Here is a 16,133-nt window from a genome sequence, read left to right on the forward strand (position 1 = left end):
GAAACCTTGAGACTTCTTCAGTTCAGCATGTCAAAGTGCTGTATTTTGGGGTATTGGTTTCTGGACCCCAACATTAGAGAACACAGAAGGAGAAACAAATTTTGGAGGAGCTAAGAGGGAGAAGGGTAAATGTCCAAACTCTTAGCTCTTTTTTTTAAAAAAATTTTTTTTGAGACAGAGTTTCACTCTGTCGCCCAGGCTGGAGGGCAGTGGCGGGATCTTGGCTCACTGCAAACTCTGCCTCCCGGGTTCAAGCGATTCTCCTGCTTTAGCCTCCTGAGTAGCTGGGATTACAGGCACCCGCCACCACGACCAGCTAATTTTTGTATTTTTGGTAGAGATGGGGTTTCACCGTGTTGGCCAGGCTGGTCTCGAACTCCTGACTTAAGGTGATTCACCCGCCTCAGCCTCCCAAAGCACAGGGATTACAGGCGTGAGCCACCACGCCCAGCCCAAACTCTTAGCTCTTAACAACTCCCTCTGTTACTGAGTAATGGGCTTGCTGCCAGATGCACATAGAAGCCACTAAGACGGCACTGACTTTTGAGAAAAGTCAGGAAGGAGGCAGGAGGTGTGACTCAAATCTTTCTCCCCAGTTTGGAGTCTGGGAAAGTCTGAAAGCGGTGGGAGAGCAAGGGAAAGGATTGTAACTGAACTTAGTTCTGTGCCACTCATTTCTTGAAAGCTAAAATTTAAGAGACAAGCTTTTGGTGAAAAAGAAAATTAGCTTTATTTGAGAAGCCAGCAATGAAGTTGAGATTGGGAGGAGGCTAATGAACTCATGTTCAAAGACCACCTCTCCCTGAGTTGTGCCTCTGGATCAGGGATTTTTTTAATTAGATGGAGTCTCACTGTGTTACCCAGGCTGGAGTCCAGTGGTGCCATCTCAGCTCACTGCAACCTCCGCCTCCTGGGTTCAAGTGATTCTCCTGCCTCAGCCTCCCAAGCAGTTGGGATTACAGGCACCCACCACCATGCCCAGCTAATTTTTGTATTTTTAGTATAGATGGGATTTTACCATGTTGACCAGGCTGGTCTCAAACTCCTGACCTCAAGTGATCAGCCTGCCTCGTCCTCCTAAAGTACGGGGATTACAGGCTTGAGCTACCACGCTGGCCTGGATCAGGGTTTTTTAACAGAAATTAGGAGAGTGCAAATGGTGATTAAAACATTCTTATGAAATGTGTACAGTCTCAGGTGTGCAGTTGATCATTGCTTTCTTGGTCAATGTCTTGTGGCCTTCTGCCGGTGTCCTGAAGTTGTTCTTATCAGGCTGGTCAGCCAGTTCCCAGAGTTGTTGGTCAGCATATTATCTTTTATCTCTGTTTCTTTTTTATCTCAGATCCTGTTTTCCTGAGGCTGTTTTCAATGAACAATCTACAAACTCAGGCAAAATAATAATTATATTCACTGAAACAAGCTTTTCTCTAACATGGAGTCAGTACTGTTAGAGTGTCAGGAATGTTGGCTTGGCAGAGTCTGATTGCAGGTCTTCAAATTTGACCATTTACAGTAAGGTATGTTCAAGCAAACTTCAGCACGGATTTTCCTGGCCAACAGACCCCTTCTGAGAAGGGCTCAGAGGAACCTTTTCTTCTGAAAGAGTTCCAGCATTGAGGTTCTGGTCCCAGGCTCTGGACACGTCTGTCTTCTTGGTTCTGCAGGGAGGAAAAGTTGGTTTTGGGTATTGTTAGAGGTCAATGCATTTTTCTATTGCATGCCTGGGCTACATGACTTGAATTTTGGCTCTGTTACACCTAAAAGGTAATCTGACAGTGAAAGTTCTGTTATCAACAGAGTAGGGCCAGTTTGGGATGGTTCTGTGGTTACATCTCCATGCTAAAGGCAAACAAAGCCGCTGATACCTGTTGAGATGAAGCAGGGGTCCCTCTTAGATGCCTGCAATCGCCCCCCCGCCCTGCCCCCTGCCAAGCATGGAAATAAAGGAAAATCTTGAGTTCCATCAGGGGAAATTCCAAGTGCCCAACTTGCCCTGAGAACAAAATAAACAACTTGATAGGCTGGGTGCAGTGGCTCATGCCTGTAATTACAGCACTTTGGGAGGCCAAGATGGGCAAATCACCTGAGATCGGGAGTTCAAGACCAACCTGACCAACCTGGAGAAACCCTGTCCCTACTAAAAATACAAAATTAGCTGGGTGTGGTGGCACATGCCTATAATCCCAGCTACTTGGGAGGCTGAGGCAGGAGAATTGCTTGAACCAGGAGGCAGAGGTTGCAGTGCGCTGAGATCATGCCATTGCACTCTGGCCTGGGCAGCAAGAGCAAAACTCCATCTCAAAACAAAAACAAAAACAAAAAACCAACCAACTTGAGAAGCAAGAAGCTAATAGTGTAGCTGCCTTTGCCAACATTATAACAGTGAGAAAATTATGACAGTGAAAGAGATATGACCTATCAATTCTATCTTGCCTTTCACCTCCAAACTGCCCTTGGTCATTCCTGGACACGGGTTAAGTTAACTTTTGAGGAAATTTAGTTTATAGTTTAACCTCCAAGCAAGGATGGTAATGGCCCTTCCCCAAACGAAACCACCAAACTAATGAAAGTCCACAAGGTTAGGATTATGAGAGGGGCCCAAATTCTGCTAAGATGTAGGCATAGTTAAATAGTAACCAGCCGTTCTGGAAGTCACAAGATTTGTAACTTCCCAGTTACTCTTGTAAATGACATTACTATTGTATTAGGTTGGTGCAAAAGTAATTGCGGTTTTTTGCCATGACTTTTAGTGAACCTTAGAATCTAAGATTGGCCTTTTGAGATGTCTTTTCAGAGTTTTGCATTTCTGGCTAGTGGCTGACTCCATTCAGACCTGCTACTCACGATTCCACCGGTCCTGTGACCCCAGCCCAGAAGCAGACTCAGCATAAGAGAACTGTTTTCCACAGCCCTATGATTGCATCCCCAACCAATCAGTAGCACCCATTCCCTAGCCCCCGCCTGCCAAACTATCTTAAAAAAACCCTAGCCTCTGAATTTTTGGTGAGACTGATTTGAATGATAACTCCAGCTCTCCTACGTGGGCCAGTTGTGTGTCAATTAAACTCCTTTTTTATTTTTATTTTTTTCTGGAAAGTCATGGTCTCAGTGAATTGGTTTTGTCTGTGCAGCAGGCAGGAATAATTCATCAGGCGATTGCAATAGTAGCTTAAAACAATAGCCAAGGAATTTAGAATCACAGGATGTTTGGTTTCACTAAATATAACATCAACTCCTGAATTCCTGAATTGTTTTTCAAAAACCCAGATCCTCATTGAATGGATCTGCTGGCACATAGACCTCAGAGAAGGGAGAAGCAAGGACTGAACTCTGATCATCATTCTTTATTCTAAAGTTCTTCCTAAGGGGCCTGGAGGAGGTCATGCCTATGAGCCAGAGCCAACATTCTCTTTTGCTGACTTCAAAATTTAAACCAAGCCTCTCTTCCTTAACCAATTACTAATCAGAAAATCTTTGAATCTGCCTATGACCTGTAAGCCAAGATATCTCACCCTTTTAGGCCAAACCGATGCATAACCTCCCTGTATTGATTTATGATTTTGCCTATACTTTCTGCTTTCCTGAAATGTACCCTTGCCTTTAAAAACCCTTACTTGGCTGGGCACAGTGGCTCACGCCTATAATCCCAGCACTTTGGGAGGCCAAGGCAGGCAGATCACCTAAGGTCAGGAGTTCGAGATCAGCCTGGCCAACATGGTGAAACCTCATCTCTACTAAAAATACAAAATTAGCCACGCATGGTGGTGCATGTCTGTAATCCCAGGTACTCAAGAGGCTGAGGCAGGAGAATCATTTGAACTCAGGAGGCAGAAGTTGCAGTGAGCTGAAAGCATGCCACTGCACTCCAGCCTGAGTGACAGAGCAAGACTCTGTCTCAAAAACAAAAACAAAAACAAAAACAAAACCCTTAGTTGCAAGCCAGTAGGGAGGTCAGGACTTTGAGAGCTGCTTGATTCTTCTTGCTTGGTGCCCTGCAAATAAACATCCTCCTTTCTCCTGCTGCAAACCTCAGTGTGGATGTTACGGCACCAGGTGAGCGGACCCCAGTTCAATTCCATAACACTGTTTGTCTTATATATAGGGAGGAGAATAAGAAACAGCTGAGCAATGAACCTCCACCTAATTCTTGAATATCCTGCTTGATTAGCCTCCCTCCCTCCCTCTAGGTTCAGGAGAAAATGCCAGAGGAATTCTTTTCTTTGTTTTTAGACAGAGTCTCGCTCTGTCGCCCAGGCTGGAGTGCCGTGGCACGATCTCAGCTGACTGCAACCTCTGCCTCCCAAGTTCAAGTGATTCTCCTGCCTCAGCCTCCCGAGTAGCTGGGATTGCAGGTGCATGCCCAGCTAATTATTTTGTATTTTTAGTAGAGATGGGGTTTCACCATGTTGCTCAGGCTGGTCTCAAACTCCTGAGCTCAGGTGATCCGCCTGCCTCGGCCTCCCAAAGTGTTGGGATCACAGGCGTGAGCCACTGTGCCCGGCTGCCAGGGGAATCCTCTTTATTGCTGACCGTAGACTCCAACGTCACCCCTTGTCGAGTTAGCTGATGCTCATGTGAAAGCAGAGCACATCACTTGCCTCAAGTTGGTGAAACCTACATAACCCACTTCAGGCCTCCTTCTTGTATATCCTACTCTGGATCCCCCTTGGTCCTGTACTTAGGAGAAGGCTTGGACCCATTCCTACCCTGCCAGTGGCCTGGGATCAGAGAGAACTACACCAAGATTGGGTCCCATAAGTAAGAATCCTAAGAGAAAAGACAAACACCAAGAGAATGCTGCAGGAACTTCTTGCCTTTTTCTTCTTCGTGCAAAAATGCCAGCCCACAACACGCAGGAGCTGTACTACCCTGATGCCCCTTGTGTACTACCTTGGTGCACAAAACTGTTCCTCTTAAGCTGTGTGTGTCTGTGTGCCTGTGTGTGTCTGTGCCCTGGAGATGGGACTGGGTGAGGGTGCTGGTTGGTGGCACTTACAATACAAACATCCCCTCCATACTTTGTTCTCCTTTAGACTGAATTTGGTTTCACAATGAGGTTGTGGCCAGCTAGCGACAGCAGTGTTGTAGTTATCATCAGGAAAGAAAATCCTGCCTGTGGCTTTAGTCATTACAATTTAATCCCACTATTTTCATTGTCTGTGGACAATGAAAAGTGATCACTGGTTTTAACGTGGAGCCTTCAATTTTTATTTTCTTTCTTTCTTTTTTTTTTTTTTTTTGAGACGGAGTCTCGCTCTGTCGCCTGGGCTGGAGTGCAGTGGTCGGACCTCAGCTCACTGCAAGCTCCGCCTCCCAGGTTTACGCCATTCTCCTGCCTCAGCCTCCCGAGTAGCTGGGATTACAGGCGCCCGCCAACTCACCCGGCTAGTTTTTTGTATTTTTTAGTAGAGACGAGGTTTCACCGTGTTAGCTAGGATGGTCTCTATCTCCTGACCTCGTGATCCACCCGTCTTGGCCTCCCAAAGTGCTGGGATTACAGGCTTAAGCCACCGCGCCCGGCCCAATTTTTATTTTCTAAATTAAAAAATATTTGTTGATTCAGCAGATGAACTGTGACACACTCCTTAGCAGACTTCAACTTCTATGGCCATGGCCATCATCCTGAACATGGAGGCTTTAAGAATGTCTTGGCTGGATGTGGTGGCTCACGCCTGTAATCCCAGCACTTTGGGAGGCCATAGTTGGAGGTTTGCTTGAGCCTAGGAGTTCAAGATCAACCTGGGCAACATGGTGAGATCCCATCTCTACAAAAAATTTAAAAATTAGCTGGGCATGATGGCAAGCGCCTGTGGTTCCAGCTACTGGGGAGGCTGAGGTGGAAAGATCACTGGAACCCAGGAGTTCAAGGCTGCAGTGAGCTATGACTGTACCACTGCACCCCAGCCTGGGTGACACAGTGAGACTCTGTCTTTTTTTTTTTTTGAGACGGAGTTTCGCTCTTGTTGCCCAGGCTGGAGTGCAATGGTGTGATCTTGGCTCACTGCAACCTCTGTCTCCTGGGTTCAAGCAATTCTCCTGCCTGAGCTTCCCCAGTAGCTGGGACTATAGGCATGCACTACCATGCCTGGCTAATTTTGTATTTTTAGTAGAGACGGGGTTTCTCCATGTTGGTCAGGCTGGTCTCAAACTCCCGACCTCAGGTGATCCACCTGCCTCAGCCTCCCAAAGTGCTGGGATTACAGGTGTGAGCCACCCAGCCTGGCCGAGACTCTGTCTTGAAAAAGAAAAAAAGAATGTTTCCTTGCCACTAACCCCAAAACTGCTGAAAAGGTCAAAAGGATGTGTATAAATTAACTCCAAGGCCACAGTCTTCCTGGACCTAGAGTCCTCCCTGAATTCATAACCATTTCAATGGTGCTCAGTTACGGTGTCCTCTTAGGCCCTACAGAGAGGATTTAATACAATAACCAAGGTTCAAACCACACAACACTTGTGACATAAAATTCCCAAACATGGCACCACTCACTTTTACACTATGAATTTCCTTAACCAGTTTCATCCTTTGTTCCTCCAGAGCAATTTAAGCTCCCTTTTTACTTTTGTATTTTAAATACAATGGGGGGTGGGGTGAGGTGGGGGCAACCCTCCACGTGTATTCACTGGCTGGAACTTGGGTTCTTTCTTCCATCTTCAGAGCAAGGATTCTCAACCCAGACTGCCCGTTAAAACCATCTAGGAGGCTGGGCGCAGTGGTTCATGCCTTTAATCCCAGATCTTTGGGAGGCCAAGGAGGGCGGATCACCTGAGCTCGGGAGTTGGAGACCAGCCTGACCAACATGGAGAAGCCCCATCTCTACTAAAAACACAAAATTAGCTGGACGTGGTGGCGCATGCCTGTGATCTCAGCTACTCGGGAGGCTGAGGCAGGAGAATCACTTGAACCCGGGAGGCAGAGGTTGCGGTGAGCTGAGATCGCACCATTGCACTCCAGCCTGGGCAACAAGAGTGAAACTCCTTTTAGAAAAACAAACAAACAAACAAAAAACACCCAAAAAACAAAAAAGCCACCTGGGAGCTAGGAAAAAAAAACAAAACAAAACAGTCACCAGGCTCTATCCCTAAAGATTCGGGTTTCATTGGCCTGGGGTCTCTCGGGTATGGAATAATTTTATTGAGTGTTCCTTCCACGTCACCTGCAGATTTTACTCTACAGGGGATGATTATTGGTGTTAAACCGACTCTCGGGGCCCCTAACTTCACAGCCATCACCTAGGCTTTAGAAACATCCCAATCTGGGTGAGAAGTGGGATGAAAAGAGCACAGATATTGAAGACTAATACCATTTGCCAACCCCCAGACCCGCACCCTGGCTCCTCGCTTGCTTCGAGGTGAGCCTGCCTCAGTCCTATATGTGAGTGAAACCTGAAGCCTCCCAGTGTGTGACTGAGTTCCTTCCCCATGCTGGGATCTGTCCAGTGGTGTGCCGGGCTGGCTTATAGAGATGATTGCTAAATTCCCAGGGTTTTTGAAAGCTGGCTATTAAACACAGCCATTATTAAAAATTAAATTATATAAACTTATAATTAACTAAATTATATCTTGAAAGATAATAAATACTTCAATTGCTTCCTAATAATTTTGTTTTACTATTATCTCTACTTTTTTTTTATAAGATGGAATTTTGCTCTTGTTGCCCAGACTGGAGTGCAGTGGCACGATCTCAGCTCACCTCAACCTCCACCTCCTGGGTTCCAGTGATTCTCTTGCCTCAGCCTCCTGAGTAGCTGGGATTACAGACATACGCCATCACGCCCAGCTAATTTTGTATTTTTAGTAGAGACAGGGTTTCTCCATGTTGGCCAGGCTGGTCTTGAACTCTCAACCTCAGGTGATCTACCCACTCAGCCTCCCAAAATGTTGAGATTACAGGTGTGAGTCACCGCGCCCAGCCTATATACTCTTGAAGTCCATAAATGCATACATAAAAAGGTGTCTATGTATCTCTCTCTATAACATATATGCTATATTTAGTATATATCTACATACATTTTGTGGCATTACTATATAATGGGGTGCTACCGAGCCTCTGTTCCCAACTTGCAAGTCACCGTTCAGTGACAACATATTGGTGTAGCTTAAAATCAGCCACAGTTGAGTATTTACACCATGGTAATCAGTCAACACTTTCAGTCTCAATCAAAGCAAGGACTGTTTTAATGTTTCTCTCTTTTTTATTCAATGTCTAGATAGAGAAAACTTTAACAATACAGAAGAAATGTCAACGAGTGTTGCGTCTGTAGTGGTTACATTGTGAATGGCACAAAGCATTGTCACATGATTGAATTGTAACCGCATTAGCTATCGATACAAAAGTTCAGCAAAATTCAACAAAAGCATTCTGTAAGAATTCACTGGCTACGTGTAATTTAAGATGAAGAGCATTTTTATGCTTCATAATTTTTTTTAAGTGCGTGATGCACATTCTTCTCTTTTCTTTCTTTTCTTTTTTTTTTGAGATAGGGTCTTGCTCTGTTGCCCAGGCTGGCATGCAGTGGCACCATCACGGCTCACTGAAGACTCCAACTCCTGGCTCAACGGATCCTTCCACCTCAGCCTCTCAAGTAGCTGGGACTACAGGCGTGGATCACGACACCTGGCCAATTTTAAATTTTTGGTAGAGATGGGGTCCCCCTATGTTTCCCAGGCTTATCTCAAACTCCTGGCCTCAAGTAATCTTCCTGTTTCAGCCTCCCACAGTTCTGTGATTACAGGCATGAGCCATTGTGCCTGCCTTGCTACACATTCTTGACATCAGCACAGTTTGCAATAAACATACATATGTAACTGCATGCATGCTTTTTTTCCCCTCGGAGACACTTGTTAAACATTTTCTAGCACCACTGACTCTGGCTGCCTAAACAGGCTTTGGCCAGAGGAGTGCTGCTGAGTAGTGCCACCTCAACTTCCTGTCACGCTGAGATTCCCACTTTGCGAAGGTCCTCTCCTGTGGCAGGAACTATGCGTCTTCCACCTGGGACTTTGCCCTGAAGTGCAGTTATTAATAGTTTGTTATAGAGAAACATCCTCCCAGGAGCTGGCCACCCACATTCCTGCCTCCCGTGCACACTCATTTCTCTGTGCCAAATCACCCAATGTGAGATGCGTCTTGGTGCAGGAAAGAAACCAGTAATGATGGCTGGCATCCTGCACCCCTGAGTCCTCAGCCTCCTGCTCTCTGTTGGATGCCAAGAGAATTGCATCAGAGGGATGTTCGCTCCAAGTAAAGCATTCTCTAAGAAATGTTTCATTACGTGGGGCCTCCAATGATGTCCTTTAGAGATCCATCCAGTCAACATGTACATTAGTGGACCTTACCCAGGAAGAGTCTGTAATTTTAACTGCCCCATTCATTCACTCATTGAGTGCCTGCTGTTTGTCAGGCACTGTTCTAGGTTCTGGATGTGCCAGGGAACAAAACAGACAATGATCCCTGATATGGCTTGGATCTGTGTACCTGTCCAAATCTCGTGTCAAATTATAATCCCCAGTGTTGGAAGTGGGGCCTGGTGGAAACTGATGGATCATTATTACCACCCCGCTTTGGCGTTGTTGTGGCAAATAGTGAGTGGTTAAGTTATCATGAGATCTGGTTGTTTAAAAGTGTGTAGCACCTCCCTCCTCTCTCCTCTTTCTCCTGCTCCAGTCATACGAGACATGCCTGCTTCCCGTTTGCCTTCTGCCATGATTGAAAGTTTCCCGGCCGGGCGCGGTGGCTCAAGCCTGTAATCCCAGCACTTTGGGAGGCCGAGACGGGCGGATCACGAGGTCAGGAGATCGAGACCATCCTGGCTAACACGGTGAAACCCCGTCTCTACTAAAAAAATACAAAAAACTAGCCGGGCGCGGTGGCGGGCGCCTGTAGTCCCAGCTACTTGGGAGGCTGAGGCAGGAGAATGGCGTGAACCCGGGAGGCGGAGCTTGCAGTGAGCAGAGATCCGGCCACTGCACTCCAGCCTGGGCGGCAGAGCGAGACTCCGTCTCAAAAAAAAAAAAAAAAAAGTTTCCTGCCGGGCATGGAGGCTCACGCCTGTAATCCCAGCACTTTGGGAGGCCAAGGCAGGCAGATCACGAGGTCAGGAGATCGAGACCATCCTGGCTAACACGGTGAAACCCCGTCTCTACTAAAAATACAAAAAATTAGCCAGGAAAATACAAAAAATTAGCCAGGCGTGCTGGTGGGCGCCTGTAGTCCCAGCTACTTGGGAGGCTGAGGCAGGAGAATGGCGTGAACCCAGGAGGCAGGGCTTGCAGTGAGCCGAGATTGCGCCACTGCACTCCAGTCTGTGTGAAAGAGCGAGACTCTGTCTCAAAACAAAAAAAATAAAAGGAAGTTTCCTGAGGCTTCCCCAGAAGCCGCTATGCTTCCTGTACAGGCTGCAGAACTGCGAGCCACTGAAATCTCTTTCCTAAATTACCCACTCTCAGGTAGTTCTTTACAGCAGTGGGAGAATGGTCTAATACAATCTCTGTTTGCATGGAGATTATAATTAATGATGGCCAGGCGCAATGGCTCATGCTTGTGATCCTAGCACTTTGGGAGGCCGAGGTGGGAAGATCATCTGAGGTCAGGAGTTTGAGACCAGCCTGGCCAACATGGTGAAACTCCATCTCTACTAAAAATAGCCATGCCTGGGCCGGGCGTGGTGGTTCACGCCTGTAATCCCAGCACTTTGGGAGGCCAAGGTGGGCTGAGGCAGGAGAATGGCGTGAACCCGAGAGGTGGAGCTTGCAGTGAGCCAAGATGGTGCCACTGCACTCCAGCCTGGGTGACAGAGTAAGACTCCATCTCAAAAAAAATCCCAGCTACTCAGGAGGCTGAGGCACAAGAATCGCTTAAACCTGGGAGGCTGAGGTTGCAGGGAGCCAAGATTATAGCCAATGAGGAAAAGCCTAATAGACAAAATATTTAAGCAAAACATATAGTATATTAACTAATAATAAGCACTAGGCAGAAAAATAAAGCTGGAAATGGGGAAAAGAGGTATGAAGATGACATTTGAGCATTTATGTAAAGACCTGAAGGAAGTCTTTAGAGAGAGTGACTTAGAGTCAGCCGTGCTGAGCACTGCGGGGAAAAGTGCTCCTGGCAGAGGGAACAGCAAACACAGCAGCCCTGATCTGGGAAGAGAAGGAAGCCAGTATGGCTGAAGAATCCTCAGAAGATTCTTTTGCACACAAAAATCGAGAACCCAGGCCAGGTAATCCCTGTAATCCCATCAGTTTGGGAGGCCAAGACTGGGCAGATCATGAGGTCAGGAGTTCGAGACCAGCCTGGCCAAGAGACCAGCCTGGCCAATATGGTGAAATCCTGTCTCTACTAAAAATACAAAAATTAGCTGGGCGTGGTGGTGGGCACGTGTAATCTCAGCTACTAGGGAGGACGAGGTGGGAGAATTGCCTGAACCCAGGAGGGGGAGGTTGCAGTGAGCTGAAGATCGCACCATTGCACTCTAGCCCGGGCCACAGAGCAAGGTTCTGACTCAAAAAAAAAAAAAAATTGAGACCTCCAGGTGAGCAAATGCCACTAACTTTTTCATGTAAAATCTGTTATCCTCTGCACACTGATGCTTCCAGGCCCTTCTGGATCCTGGAACCAGGTTCATCCATGTCTTTCAGTAAGTGTTTATTGAGCTCTTATGAAGTGTCTATGATATTGAGACGGGATTGTTCCCTTGACCTTGATCCTGACCCCCTTTGTGGGCAGGAACTGGGGGGGCTCACTTCACTCAGCCTGCAGTCCATGGATGGCCAAGTGTTAACAGCTCAGTGAAGAGTCAGGGTGACAGCCTCCTGCACCTGCTCTGCTTGGCACCCAAGTTGTTCAGTGTCCGGGAAGAATCAGGTCACATGAACTATTTGAAGGGTAGTGTACGCAGAGGATTTTATTGGGCAATTAAAATGGCTCTCAGTAGAAAGGGGATGGTGTGAGAAGAAAATCTTTCCCTGGAACTGCACTGGCTGAAGTTAGCTGAGTCTATCCGTAGCCTCCGACACTCAGCCACATGTATCCCCGACATTCAGCAGCTTGCATCCCTGACCACTTGCATTGGTTGCCTTCTGTTGCTCTGCCAACTGAAGCCTTTTTATGGGCACAGGATAGGGGCATGGCAGGCCAAAAAGGCAATCATTTGAGCAAAAAAAATGGAGTGAGCTGTTTTCACTTAGGGCCAAGTTTCCAGGCTCAAGGGTGGGGTTTAGCCAGGAGCCGTTCTGTGTCAATGTGATGAGGCTGAAAGTTTTTGACTTGCGACCATGTTCCTGCTTCTTTGCCTGTCAGTCTAAGATCCTCTGACTCCTACTGGGTTTCATTCTTCGGTTCTTTGAATGTTGAGTTATGAGTCCACCACCACCTCCAACACTTACTTCAGCTACCCTTATTCTCTGCTAATGGCCACAAGATAGCTTTATGTTTCATGGTGTGTAGGTCTGTACAAACCTACCCATAAAAGCTGAGGAAGCTGAAAGACCAAAGAAAGAGGAGACAAATCTAGTTTCTGAGAAATAAACATTTAATAGGGACTTTTTACGAACAGGAGCCATGTCTTGGAAGGCTGTGAGATGAGTTGGTGGATCCCGTACCATTACACCCAGACCCAGTGCTTATATACCATTGGGAATTTGCCGAATGGCAGGATTTATGGCAAGCATGTGTTTATCATAACATCAAGGTTGTTTTGACCTAAGGGCAGGGTATACTGTAAGTACATGCTAACAGTAGATAAAGTAGAGATCTTAGGGGCTGATACGGTTTGGATATGTGTCCCCTCCAAATCTCATGTTGAAATGTGACCTCCAATGTTGGAGATGGTCCTGGTGGGAGGTGTTGAGATTATGGAGGTGGAATCCTCATAAATGGTTTGGTGTTGGCCTTGGTAATGAGTGAGTTTTTGCTCTATTAGTTCATGTAAGAGCTGTTTGTTTAAAGAAGGCTCTTTAAAAAGGCTCTCCTCTCTCTCTTAATTCCTCTCTCACCACATTACAAGCCTGCTTCCCCTTTACTTTCCACCATAATTGTAAGCTTCTTGAGACCCTCGCCAGAAGCAGATGCTAATACCCGTGCTTCCTATACAGCCTGCAGAAATGTGAGCCAAAATAAATCTCTTTTCTTTATAAATTACCCAGCCTCAGGTATTCCTTTATAGCAATGCAAAGCAGACTAATACAGGGGCATTCCCAGAAGTGGGGCTAATCACAAGTCAATGTGGCAGATTAACATCCAAGGTGGAGTTACTTTAGACTGCATACTTTAGTTCCAAAACAGGGGTCCAGCTCCTGGAACCTCTGTCCCAGTGGGAGGCCCAAATCCCACCTTGGCCTGCCAGGGCCTTATGGAGATTGAGTTTAACCTTAGATATGTTGAGTTTGAGACCTCTTGGGAGGTCTCCTAACACATAGAAGGATGTATACAGCAGGTCATTAAGTTGATAGGGAGAGCGGGATGGAAAGACTGATTGAAATCACCATTAGCATTTGTTGAAATGCTTTCTGTCGGCTGGGCTGGTGATTCTCAACCCTGGCTGCATATTAATACTACCTGGAGAACTTTTAAAAATACCAATTTAAGGGCCCCACTGCAGACCAATTGATGCAAATCTCCAGGGGTGAGGCCCAGGCATTAATGTGTTTTAAAATCTCCCCACGATTCTAATAAGGAGGTCGGGTGGAGAGCCACTGTGATCAGCAGTGGTTTATATTGGCGATTCTCAACCTTGGTTGCAATCTTGGGTTGCCAATTGGGTTTCCAATCCTGTTGGAATCACCCAGGAAACTTTAAGAAGTATTGCCACCTAGTTCCCATCCACAGAGATCTGGACATATTTGTTCTGGGTGGAGCTGGGTCCGGGGATGGATGTAACCAAGGTAGAGAACCTCCAAGCTAGGTGCTGAACATCTAGGAGTAGATGACAAAGATGTACTAGAAATCATCCTCACTACTCAAGAATCTCACTACATCATGGAAGCCACCTTAAAAAAGTTAACTTGGCCATCTTCTCTCTTGTGCCTTGTCCTGGCTCTGAAAGCTCAAACTCTTGTGGCCTATTTTGATGACATCCTCTGTCCTGCTGACTCTTCTACCAAACTCATCCCAATACTGCTGTTTGACCTGTTTGCCCTTCCTGTCCATCAGTCTTTCCCAAGTGACTTCCTTCCTAACTGAATTCCACAGCCAATCGCTCCCATGACACCCTGACTAGTCTCCCAAATCTTTTGTCTCCTTGGCTTTCTGTCCCTCTAACCCACACTCCCCTTATTATCCTCCTTGTTATCCTTATTCAGTTACCCAATCCTATGGATCCCCCCACCTTCTAAATATTGCTTGGATGTGTCCGTTTCTCTCCATCCCCACCACCACTTTTCTATTTCAGGACACCACCATGAACTTAGATGCCTACTGCAGTCTCCCAAATGGCTTGTCTCAGTCTGGCCATGCCCCTCTCTAGTCTGTTTGCTGCAACTAGAGTGACCCACTCAATATATAATTATTAAAATTTCACTTTTCGAAAGTGACATGCAACAATATTCACTCTTCTGGTTGTACAAGTCTATGAATTTTGACAAATGCATCTAGTCATGAAATCATGACCAAAATCAGGATACAGAGCCATTCATCACCCCCTCACCCCAAACAAATTCAATCGCACCATCAGGTTTTCATCATCTCCTATTCCTACTCATAATTCCTGGCAACCACTGATGTATTTTCTGTCCCTATTGGTTTGCCTTTTCCAGATTGTCCTATAAATGGAATCATATACAGTATGTAGACTCTCTGGCTTCTTGCACTTAGCATATTGAATTTGGTATTCATTCAACTTATTTTGTGTATCAGTCATTTGGTCCTTCTTGCTGCTGATTAGTATTCCATTGTGTGGATAATCCACAGCTTATTTAGCTATTTTTGCCAGTTGAAGGACATTTGGGTCATGTCTAGTTTTTGGTTACTATAAACAGATCTACTACAAATATTTGTGTACAGGTTTTTGTGTGAACACACATTTTCATTCCCCTTCGGTAAATATATAGCAGTGGGATTGCTGGGTCATGTGATAAGTGTATGTTTAACTTTATAAAGAACTGCCAAATTGTTTTGCAAAATGGCGCTTCTATTTTGCATCTCTACCAGCAGTGTGTGAGAGTTCCAGTTGCTCCACATCCTTGCCAAAACTCACTATCATCTGTGTTTATAATTCTAGGTATTCCAATGGGTGTACGGTAATATCCCATTTGCATAAATTACACATTTGGTCACGCTCCTTCCCTGCATTCAACTGTCTACAATTCCTTGTTGCTTTTAGGGTTGAGCCCTAATTGTTTAGCATGACTTGGAAGAGACACTTGCTGGGTGAATTACCGCTTGTGTCTCAAGCCCAGGTGTGCCCTGTGCCCCTTTTGCATTCCATGCAATGGTCACGTTAAAGTACTTTCAGCTCCTGAATCCCCTCTGCTTCCCTCAATTTCACATTTCTCTGTATGCTGTTACCTCTGCCTAGAACATTCTCCTCTCTTCTTTCCTCTGGTCAATTCCTATTCATTCTCCCACACACTTTAGAGGTCAGTTACTCCAGATCTCCCTGGTCACCTCTTCCCACTCCCAGTTTCAGCCCTAACTCCCATGGAATATTCTTCTTTGCCCTCCTACGCAGTGTCTCCACCAATAACCTGATGCACACTCTTCTGACTGTTTCCGACTGTGGTAGATTTCAAAATCAGCCATGATGCTTTGTAGTTCTTCCTATCAAGAGATGGAGGTTTCTCTCTGCTCTCTTGAATGATTATGCCCATTTTATAGACAAAGAAACTGAGCCCAAGGTCACGTTGCTTGCTGATATTGATGTGTTCAAACCTGGGAGTTCTGGCTCCAGAGCCTAAGCTCTTCCCACCAGGCTGCTGAAATTTGGCTTCCATGGATATACCCATCTGTACCCTTGCTTGCCCTGGCCTCCCTTCTGACTGGAAACATCACCTCCCTTCATTAGGGGCACCCCTGCTCCCATTCCAATAATACTGTTTTGATGGGGATTGCCAATCACAACATGCCCTGTTTCTTTGGCTACAGGGCATATGACCTGAGCTAAGAAAATCAGAGCTTTCCTGGGGACTTTCTGGATTAG

The sequence above is a fragment of the Papio anubis genome, chromosome 18 (genome assembly GCF_008728515.1).
Source record: "Papio anubis isolate 15944 chromosome 18, Panubis1.0, whole genome shotgun sequence".
In the NCBI taxonomy this organism is placed as follows: domain Eukaryota; kingdom Metazoa; phylum Chordata; class Mammalia; order Primates; family Cercopithecidae; genus Papio; species Papio anubis.